This window comes from Myotis davidii, unplaced genomic scaffold (genome assembly GCF_000327345.1).
Source record: "Myotis davidii unplaced genomic scaffold, ASM32734v1 scaffold758, whole genome shotgun sequence".
NCBI lineage: Eukaryota > Metazoa > Chordata > Mammalia > Chiroptera > Vespertilionidae > Myotis > Myotis davidii.
The window spans coordinates 275,165-286,799 of NW_006288951.1; the positions used below are offsets into that span (position 1 = coordinate 275,165).

Consider the following 11,635-nt stretch of genomic DNA (forward strand, 5'->3'; position numbering starts at 1 on the left):
CGCAGACTGTTGTGTATGGCCACACAGGCTCTCACTGCACAAATGGAGGGGCTGTCGTGGAGCAGCATGCTCAGGCCACTCTGCCTCCCTGTCCTCACAGAGTGGGCCGTCCCTACTCATCTCTCCTGCAGCAGGACCACCCTATTCGCCACACAGTAGGACAGGGGCTGGGAGCTAGGTCTGCCCTTAGAAGACACTGAACAAGGGGAGACAGGAAGGATAAAGACAGCAAGACAGGCTTGAGGGACCCTCAACCTTCAAGACCCAATTCATGGCCACCCCCTCCATGCAGGCCTCCCTGACTTCTGCCAGGAATGGGGAGAGGACCCCCATGGCCCATTCAGCCTACCACACTGTTGCTTGGCTACATTTGGTGGGGGGACTTACTCACATTTGGACATGAGGTCAAATCTCAAAGGCCCATTGGGCAGGGACAGCCCTTTTCTTTAACAACAAGACATCCAAATGTTAACTATCGTAGCTGCCTCTCAGCAGGGTGGGGAGAGCATGGATTTCAGATGATCTACTCTTTTACTTATCTTTTTTTTTTTACCTTTTCCTAAATTTTCTTGATGTGGCGTGCATTACTTTTATAACACAAAACAGAGCTATAGGCAGAGAAGCGCTGAGTGCCTACACCTGCTGAGCAACCTGAGCACATAATTACAGACCTTCCACCACACTGTCACTACCCCGCCTCCCCAGGCACCCCACAGAATGATGAGTCTGTGGTGATCTCTAGCCCCTTTGCACTGCCCACCCTGTGCCCACAGAGCCCAGAACAGTGCCAGGCATGGAGTACTGCTAACCTGAGCCTTTAGAACCCTTTGCTGGACCTGCTCCATGCCCGACCTCTCCCAGAAGCACTGCCCATTCTCACTGACCCATGAGCAGCCTGCACACTGCCCGGCAGGTGGACTCTGTTGCCCTGGTCATGCACACTCCCAGTCTCCAAGACAGCTGTTTCATACCTCCTCTCTTTGAACTGCCAGTACCTCCTCCCCATCCTGCCCCTCAGGCTGCTTCCTGTATCACCAAGAAAATAGAAGCCACAGAAGAAAATTTTCTGCCACAACACCGACCCATCTACGTGCATCTGGCCCAGACCTCCACTTTTCCTCTTTCTCTGGGGATGAACTGTCCCTGTTCTTGGCTAACTCCTCCACTTACACTGTGGGTACCAGCCCTTCTCACCTACTCAAGCATGAGGCTCCAGAAATTCTCCCCTCTCTTTCCTCTCTCCTCACCATTATTCTTTCCTCACTTGAGGATCATCCTATCATCATATGGACATCTGGCAATCCTCAGTCAAGTTTAGCATAGGCAAACCTTGCAAGCCAGCAATTCTACTCTGGGTTCTAACATCCCAAATAAAATCTTGCCCAGCTAAGGGAACCTGTAGAAGGATGCTCATGGCAATTGCATTTTTTAAAGGGGAGCTGGAGGCATCCCAAGAGTTTGTCAAAGACAGGATGGGGAACCACAATATGAGGGATGCATACCAGGAAGCACTGTGCAGTGGATTGGAGGTACACCCCAATACACAGATCCAAGAAGCTCAGTGAACCCCAAGAAGGAAAAATAAAAAGACAAACACATGTAGGAACAGCATGTTCAAGCTGAAGAAAACCAAAAATAAAGAGGCAATCTTAAAAGTATCTATCTAGTGGGGAAAGGGAGACTCTACAAAAGAAGAACAATAAGAAAACACCTAACCTCTCACAAGAAATTATGTAGACCAAGAGACAATGGAGCAACACTTCATATTGATGAAAGGAAAAATCTGCTAACCTAGAATTTTGTATCCATTGATAATATCCTTCAAAAAACAATGTGAAAGACATTTTCCAGAAAATCAAGCATGTCAAACTCAAAGGCTAACACAGGCCAAATAAACACAGTGTAAGTGTATGTGGGCTGCAAAAAAACAAAAGCTTCAATTTCCGTAGAAATGTAGGTTTATTTCGATAGAGACATGCTGAATACAAAGGGCTGAAATAAATGAGACATCGTTAACATAAAATAGAACATTTTAATAAAAATTAATATTTTTTCTTGAACATTAACTTACCAGACACTGAATAACTGCACAAATTAATAAGTATAATGCAAATACAGTGAGGCCTTGACTTACGAATGTCCCGACTAACGAGTTTTTTGAGAATATTTGCTGCTGGTATTAGTGGAGAGAAATGGTGCGCCTGCGTGTAAGGGAAATGAATGCAACATGATTATACTAATCAGTCATTAGCGAACGTTGTAGTTCGTTATTAATAATTATGTATAACAGGATAAAAATTAAGTTATGAAATTTTTATTAAAACATTTCTTACATACCATTATATTGGCTGGGCCACACAAATATCCGTTGTAGGCGCATGCGGCCTGCGGGCTGGGAGTTTGACATGCTTGCAGTAAATGAATGCTAGGGATTATTTTGCCAGCAGAATTGCATTACAAGAAATGCTAAAGGAAGTACTTCAGGATGAAGGAAAATGGTATCAAATAAAAAATCAAGATCAGCAAGAAAATAAGAGGCAGTTATAAGAGGAAATATTTTGAATTGAATTTTTGAAAAGATAACATCAACATTTGTGGCAAGCAGGTAAATTACTTAGAGTGAAATTTAAAGCATTAAATACCTATTTTAGAAAAGAGGAATGTTTCTAAATAAGTAAGCTCCCCTCTAAGGCTAAGACTAGGCAAGAAAATCTGCTCTCTCCTCTCCTATTCAACATCATGATGAAAGTCCTAAGCAATGCAAAAAGGCGTTGGGTGGGGGAGGAGGAAGAAAAGAAAAAGGAAAAGAAGAGAGGAAGAATTAGATTAGAAAGAAAATAGCTATCCTTATTTGCAGATGACATGATTATTTATGTAACTAATCCCAAATAACATACAAACCCCGCCCCCCTCTAATAAGTGAGCTTAGCAAGGTCACAAGAGACAACGTTAACACACAAATCAGTAACATTTCTATAGACCAGCAATTTACAATTGGAAACAAAAATTTAAAAACAATACTATTTGCAATCGCTTGCCCCACAAATGAAATACATAGATATAAATCTAACAAAACATGCACATAATCTGAATGCTGAACACTACGAAATGCCGATGAAAGGAACCACAGAAGACTGCAATAACGGAAGAGACAACCATGTTCATAGATTGAAAGACCCAATATCATAAAGATGTCAATTATTTCCAAAATTGAAGGATTTAACAGAATTCCAATAAAAATCCTGGGAAAATTTTTTGTAGATGTACACACAATAATTCTAAAATTTATATGGCAGGGCAAAGGAACAGAGTAGCTAAAACAGTTTTGAAAAAGAATCATGTGAGGGAAATCAGTCTATCTGATTTTAAGAGTTATTGTACAGCTACAATAACCAAAACTGTTAGGTGTTTGAGGAGCAATAGACACACAGATCAATGCAATGAAACAAATAACAGATTTTTGACAAATGTCCAGTGGAGAAAGAATAATTTTTTTAATAGATGGTACTAGAAAATTAGACATCCATTACCAAAAAATGGACTTTGACTAAACATTATCTATACTAATAAAAGGGTAATATGCTAATTAGACCAGGAGACCTTCCAGACAAAACCATGGTGGTGAGACTGTGCCAGAGGTGGTTAGGGGTGATCAGGCCAGGAGGGCGAACAGGCCGACAGGCAGAGTGGTTAGGGGCAATCAGGCAGGCAGGCATGCAGGTGAGCAGTTAGGAGCCAGCAGTCCCAGATTGCAAGAGGGATGTCGCAGCTTGGAGAGGGTGCAGGCCAGGCTGAGGGACACCTCCCTGTGCACGAATTTCGTGCACCAGGCCACTCGTATCATATACAAAAATTAACTCAAATGGAGCACAGATTTAAATGTAAGACATATAACGATAACACTTCTGGAAAAATAAAGTGGAAGAAAATCTTTATGGCCTGAGTTTAGGCAAAGAGTTCTTAGACATGACATCAACAGCAAAATCATAAAAGAAAAATTTGATAAACTGCACTTTTTCATGACAATGTAAAATTTTTGCTCCATAAGACAGACTGCTACATAAAAAGATAAACTACAGACTGGAAAAATATTTGCAAATCACATATCTGACAGAATTTAGAAACAACTCTTAAAACCCAGCAGAATTAATAAATGGGCAAAGGACTTGATCAAACACTTCACCCAAGAGGATCTATAGATGACAAGTAAGTACAAATAAAGATATTTAACATCATTTGCAATGAGGGAAATCCAAATTAAAACCATAAGGATATTTAACTACACACCTATTAGGATTACTTAACTAACAAATACTGACAACGTCAAGGGAGGATGTTCATAGATTAAGGAGCGGAGGAATGGGAACTATTATACTTTGTTGGCAGGCATGACAATGGTGCTGACCTTCTGGAAATCAGTGTGGCAGTTTCTTATAAACATACACGTACCACATGACCCAGAAATCCCACTGCTGCTTATTTACCCAAATGAAATGAAACCTATCATATTTACACAATAACTTATGTAATATCTAGAGCAACTTTATTCACAATCGTCAATAGCTGAAGACAACCCAAAAATGCCCTCGGAACAGTGAATGGATAACTGAACCGTGTCACATCCACACAGTGGAATACTCCTCGGCAATGAATGTGAACAAACTATGGATAGCCACACAACAGGGACGAATTGCAAATGCATTGGTAAGTTAAAGAATCAGACTCAAGAGGCTACCTAATGTAAGATGCCAATCATACGACATTTTGGAAAATACAAAATTATAGAAATTATAGGGACGGAGAATATATCAGGGGCTGGGGGCAAGGGATGGGCTGACTACAAGATGAGGGAATTGTTTATGGTGATGGGCTTGTTCTATAGCAGTAATTCTCAACCTTCCTAATGACGCGACCCTTTAATACAGTTCCTCATGTTGTGGTGACCCCCAACCATAAAATTATTTTCGTTGCTACTTCATAACTGTAATTTTGATACTGTTATGAATCGTAATGTAAATATCTGGTATGCAGGATGTATTTTCATTATTACAAATTGAACATAATTAAAGCATAGTGATTAATCACAAAAACAATATGTAATTATATATGTGTTTTCCGATGGTCTTAGGCGACCCCTGTGAAAGGGTCGTTCGATCCCCAAAGCGGTCGCGACCCACAGGTTGAGAACCACTGTTCTATAGCTTGATAGTGGTAGTGGTAACATGACTATGCATTTGCCAAAATTCACAGAACTAGGAGACACCAGACACATGCATGCACAGAGGAAAGCCCACACAAGGACACAGTGAGAAGGCGGCCATCTGCAAGCCAGGGAGAGAGCCTCAGAGGAACCAAACCTGATGGCATCTTGATCTCTGATTTCTAGTCTCCATGTGCGTGAGAAAATAAACCTGTGCTGTTAAACAAAACAAAAAACAAAAACAAACAAACAAAAAACTCATAGGCCTAGGCACCCAAGCAGGCAAATGGCACTACACCATGCAAATTATAAAAAATAAAAATTAGAATAACAGCTCCAGGGAAGGAAGAAATGGGGGAATAAAAGGGAAAGGGAAAAATAAAATGAGAGAGGTTTTAAATGAGTCAAGACTGACACTGTCCCATGAACTAAAGAGTCTAAACAACCTAATCCTCTTCCTCAAAGGCCAAAAAATAAAAATCCTGGATAAATATATCCAGGGGTGGGCAAAAAATAGGTTTTCAGTTGTGAGTTCATGAAACACAGTTTATTTTTGTATTATTATTTATTTACTTATTATTGTATTAATCATAGACCTACTCTTTATTAATTATCGCATTATTTTCTTTTTCTTTAAAAAAATAAATCTTTATTGTTGAAAGTATTACATATGTTCTCTCCCCCCCATTAATCCCTTCAGTTCACCCCCCGCCCCCACCCCAGGTCTTTAGCACCGTATTGTCTGTGTCCATAGGTTATGCATCTATGCATACAAGTACACTTTAAATTTACACAATGTTATCTGTCAATTATATCTCAATAAAGCTGAAAAAAACAAAAAATTTATATGCTCATTTCACTTCTGAGCAAAGATGAAATCAAATGTTAGCCAACTTCATCCAACAGTATTTTCAAAAAGTAAAAATGCAACCTGATCAAATAGATTTTAAGAGAATAAGGAGGGGAAATCATTGAAAATCCAAAAAAGGCACTGATAAATATCGGCATCTATTTATAATTAAAGCAAACAAAAACTCTTAGCAAACTAGGAATTCAAGAGAACTGTCTTAACTCGATGCAGCTTACATTTGCAAATCGCATATTTACAGAAAATATTAGATTTAATGGCAAAGATAAAGACACATTCTCTTTAATATCTGGGCCACAATCACAAGGTTGGCCTTAATCATCACTAACTGATGTCCTACCAACGCTCTACAAAAATTTCAAAAAAGAAATAAATGATGTGAGCGTTAGGAAGTCAAGGACAGAACTAACATTACTTGTCAATAATGCCATCCCCAGGGACCAAAAGAATCAACATACATGAGGATTTGTAAGGTTGCCAGCTGCAAAATTAATTTTATAAAAACCAATAACAACTTTCTATGCCAGTAATAACCACCTAGAAAATATTATTAAAAAGGTAACATTCGTAATTTCAATAAAACCTAAAAAGTACCTACGCATTAATCAAAACTCAAAGGATCTCTGTAAGACAGACATCTGAATACATGAGACATTCCATTTTAGATGGGACCATATAATATTATAAAGATGTCATCTCTTCCCAAAGTACTCTGTAAATTCAGTGCACTCTTAATCAAAAATCTAGTTGGCCTTTCTGAGGACCTTGATAAATTTACTCTGAAATGTAGAACGAGGAATAAAAAGTCCATTAAATTCTGGAAAAGAGGAGTACAGAGGGAGCTTTCCCTATCAGATACTACTACATACTGTGCAGTCACTGCATTAAAAATTATGTGGTTGTTACAAGAACAAACAAACCCGCAAGCAGACCAGGGAGCTAAAAAAAAAAGAGGTATAGAGGGGGCTTCGCAGAAGCCTGAGGAGAGGTCAGATTGTGTAGTCGATGGAGTTGAGGGAGCTGGCTCCCCACATACAGAAAATGAATGTGGATCCCTTTATGCCACATGCAACAGTGGGCTCCACCTGAACTAAGCCCCAATATGAAAGGTGAGCTGCAGAATTCAAAGAAAATGTATCTTGCTAACTAAATGGTACGGAAAGACTTCTGAAAACTTCAAAAGCTCAAACCATAAAGGAAAAAATGGAAAAATCCAATCCCATTAAAATTAAGGATTTCTGTTCAACAAAGGCCAGTTAAAGACACTCACAGGACAGGAGATGACAATGTCCAGTGCTCACAGCCGACAAAAGGTCTAAAACAGAATCATCGGAGAGGGAGACCACTGCGCTAAGATGCAACGCTCAGAAGGCGGTGCCCACTCCGAGGGAGCAGGTCGTGTTAGCTCCGTCGCTTCTGGCAGAAATGACCTGGCCCAAGTGACCGCAGAGTCACACACCACTGACTGTGTGCTGGAAGCTAGTGGGCAAGGAGGATGCACTAGGCAGGCTCTTTACCACAGTGCGCACCCTTCACTATGTCCTCTGTAAGAGCCAGGCGGGCACCTGGTCCCCACCGGCCCAGGATACTGCCTGCTGGGCTGGCTCCGGGGGGAGGGAAGAGAGAGGCGGGCTTTGCGGGGTGGTTTCTGGCTTCTGCTGGACAGGGAAGTGGGCCGGAGCCCCAGGCTTGATGTTGCTATAGGCCAGGGGCTTGAGCAAGGCCCTCCCTCCCCTAGTCTCTGGCTCAACTGTTGCTTATCTGGACACGGTCAGTGGTTTCTATGAAGCTTAGTCAGGAATTCCACATGAAGTCTTACTGGGCAGCCTGTCAAGTGCATCCTCCCTACCCACCAACCTCAGGCACAGTCAGTGGAGCGTGACACTGGGGGTCGTCTGGGCCAGGTTCTTTCTGCCAGAAGCGATGGGAGCTGACACTTACAATGCGCTCCCTCTTGCCGCCCTCTGCTACCTGGGCGTTGCTCACATTTGCACAGTCGGCCCTCACAAGGCTTGTGAGCGGGACTCTTCCCACTGTAGATTTGGGCCCAGGCAGCTGCTTCCACTTTGAGCTCCTGACACCTGTGCGGTAAGAGGCTGGGACACACACGGTCGCCACAGCCCCGCAGAATTAGACACATGCACGCAATGTGCCAACATTCAGAAAGGCCCTGGCTCTGCCCACTTCTGACTGGGTATCCTTGGGCAGGTCAGTTCCTCTCCCTGAGCCTCAGTCTCCTCACCTATAAAATGAGCCTAAAATGAGGACAGAATTATGATATGCACAAAGTGCCCGAGAGAGCACTCACTAGATGCTGGCTAGCCGTTGTCGTCAGCACCCCAAATCTGGAAACTCTGCCCAGGGGTCAAAGTACACTGACGGGCTTGCAGTGTACCAAGAGAGGCGGCCCCTGCCAGGGACTGTGTGTCTCAGGACGCCCTGAGCAAATCCAACATTGGTAGGAGAGGGTGCTGGGGGGGAGGTGAGCAAGGAAGGGGTAGGTGGAATAACAGTGGCCCAAGCCAAGAGTAGCCACAGGTCACCTTGGCAAGGCCAGGCCCCCATGGGTGCTGTGGGAAGAAGGCAGCTATAGAGGGTGGGGCTGGAAGAACAGTGGTGGTGGGCCAGGCCATGCACAGGTCTGTTGTGAGATGCCCCATGCTCCCCTTCCCTCCTCTTCTCTTCACCATCTACACTCCAGCCTCACAAATGAGCCTCCAGACGTTACCAAATGTCCACTGAGGGCCAAACTGCCCTCGGCCGAGAGCTACTAGTCTAGAACTTAGCAAGCCTGAACTGAGGTAAGAAGCAGCCGGAGTCAGCCTTGGGCCCCCGGTGTGGACACCAGGTCTGGAGTTAGGGCCTGTTGGTCTTGAGAACAAGGCTGGCCATCCTAGGTGCGCCCCATCCCTCGGAGGGTCTTAGCGCCGAGTTCCACTTTTAATTTTGCCAAGTGCTGTTGTTCACTCACCTCTCTGAAGTGGATGGGGGAAGTAGTCTATTACTATCCTCATTCCACAGATGTGGAAATTTCAATACACCGAAGTCACCCAGTAAGCCGGTGAGCACACCGGGCTGGAACTCCCTTGACAGGGTCACCAGAGACAGAGCCTGACAGGGGACCAGGGCAGAGAGAGGATGGCCTGTTGACTTCTGCATCTATTTCTAGAAACCCGCATCCCTACAACCCGGATCCATTAGTTCCTAACAATCCCCAGGGGCCTCATAACTCTGGTCTCTTTCAGATGAGCACTACGGAAGCTCAGAGAGGACAAGAGACACATCCCACTGTGTGTGTGTGTGTGTGTGTGTGTGTGTGTGTGTACGCGCACATACACAGGCTTGGAGAGAACTTGGGCACCAGCTCCCTTCCCTTCATGCCAGCCCACATCCAGGCTGGAGCCCAAGGCCTAGGGCTCCTCACAGCCCATCTGACAGTCCCTTAGACACGGCCTGGCCGATGGCCCTTCCAGGCACTTACCAGGCCCCCCCTCCCCATCAACAAGGAACATCTGAAACGTACAGTCCTCTCCCGGTGATGCAGGCAGGGGCCTGTCTGAGTGAGGATGTTTTCAGCAGCGAATCCCTTCTGTTAGTACAACTCATCACTGTATGACTCGTTACTGATGACAGCAAGGGTTCACAAAGCTTGTGCATTTATCACACACCAAAACAGTTCTGGGGCCATGATAGCCCCACTGAAGTTACAAGTCAGCCACAGCGTCACAGGGCAGGAATTATCATTGGCCCCACTTTATAGAGCGTCAAACCGAGGCTCAGAAAGGTTAAGCGAGATTTGCAGCCAGTATGTGTGGGTGACAGACTCCCGGCTCAGACCTGGCTGACTCTGGGGTGCTGTGCTCCTCCCACAGCATCCAGACTCCAGAACTTCAGGGGAACAAGTGGGCAAATATACCAGAAAGAGAAACTCATTTGAGCCTGAGATGGGTGTTTTAGCGGATTGACTAGAGCCGTGGTCGGCAAACTGCGGCTCGCGAGCCACATGCGGCTCTTTGGCCCCTTGAGTGTGGCTCTTCCTAAGCCTTAGGAGTACCCTAATTAAGTTAATAACAATGTACCTACCTATATAGTTTAAGTTTAAAAAATTTGGCTCTCAAAAGAAATTTCCATCGTACTGTTGATATTTGGCTCTGTTGACTAATGAGTTGGCCGCCCACTGGGCTAGAGCATCTGCAGCCTTGTGCATACTCTCCACCTCGTGTAGAAATCCATTCTCCTTAGGAATCACAATGGCTGACTTCAGTCCGACCCAGACCTGTGAGCAAGATGCCCATAGCACTTTCCCCCACATCGCTGACTGTCCCAGGCCACCCATCTGCCAGAGCAGCCCCCGGTGAGCACAGCCTTCGTGGTCCACCCAGTGGAGGGAGTTGAGACTCCCACGCCTACCACACCTATCCTTTGGGAAAGGATAGGGAACAGGGGATATGCTAGTGCCTGGCAAAAAGCGGGGTTCTACAGCAGTGCGGAGTGCTCAGCCCCCCACCTCAGCCCAAGTGCCTGCATCTCCCACTAGGCTCCTCCAGGCAGATTACCCTGCCAGGGCCAGCATCCAGCCAAGTGCAGACCTGGCTTGGACAAGTTTCCTCTCCAGGAGCAAAGTGTAAGGTGATAGCTCTCAGAACCAACTGAGCAAGCTTCTTCTACCTGGGCCTCCTGAACTCACCTAGAAAAGGTGTGAAGGAGCGGGATGGGTTTTGAAGGGCACCCGGCATGAACTTCAGGTAAAGAAGGCAGAATGGAGGTCAAGCCTGGCTTCCTGGCCCTGTGCCCTTTTTGCCCTCCGCAGCCCTTCGCAGGGGTTGGGGTGCATCCCCAGGGGGCTGCGGGCAGTTCAGAGACAGGGCCAGGTTCCCTCCCTCCCCTCCCAGGGCCTCTGGGTCTGTCCCAGGAGCTGGACCCTGGCAAGGTCAGCAGAGTGCTGAGGCAGGCGGATGTCCACCCTCTTCTGAGAGGACAGCAGGGGAACACAGGGGACATGAACAGGACCAGCTGGCCCCTCCCGGAAGTCCAGGGATACAACTGCCTCTTTGGTACTTGGGGGGGTGGGGGGGCGCAGGTTACAGCCCTGGTGAGTCAAGGTCCCCTTCAGAATGGGTGTGCCTTGCAGGGGCTCCTCCCCCAGCCTGCCGGTAGTAGGAAGGCACCAAGGGTTGGGAAGCAGGCGTCTGCCAGGGGTCTTGGGGAGCCGGCAGTGTCTGATTTAAGAGTAGGTTTGTCTCCTCCGTTAATATTTTATTGGGACAGAAATGTGGCGCCTGAGGATTTGGTTACTGATCCCATGAGCCTGAGCTTTGCCTGATGTTGGACGGGGGCGAAAGGGACAGCCCCGAACGCACGGCAGAGGCCTGATATTCCACCCTGGGCGGAGGGTCTTCAGTCTTCACCCTGCAGCACCTCCGGCCACCGGGCCGCCTAAGCCGCTGTGCTCACCGCGGACGACTCAGACCGGCAGGACTGAGACGGCCAGGGCTGCGGCTCGCGGTGCCACCTGGCATCTCGCTCACACCCACCTTAAGCACCGCGGCTCCGTTCCCGCGGAGGCC

General features: G+C 45.9%; 1 protein-coding gene across 5 annotated transcripts in view; it reads right to left on the reverse strand.

The window, feature by feature from the left end:
* The window catches only part of KCNIP3 (potassium voltage-gated channel interacting protein 3), an 87,309-nt gene that overhangs the window by 8,017 nt on the left and 67,657 nt on the right, over window positions 1–11,635 (reverse strand). The window lies entirely within an intron of this gene.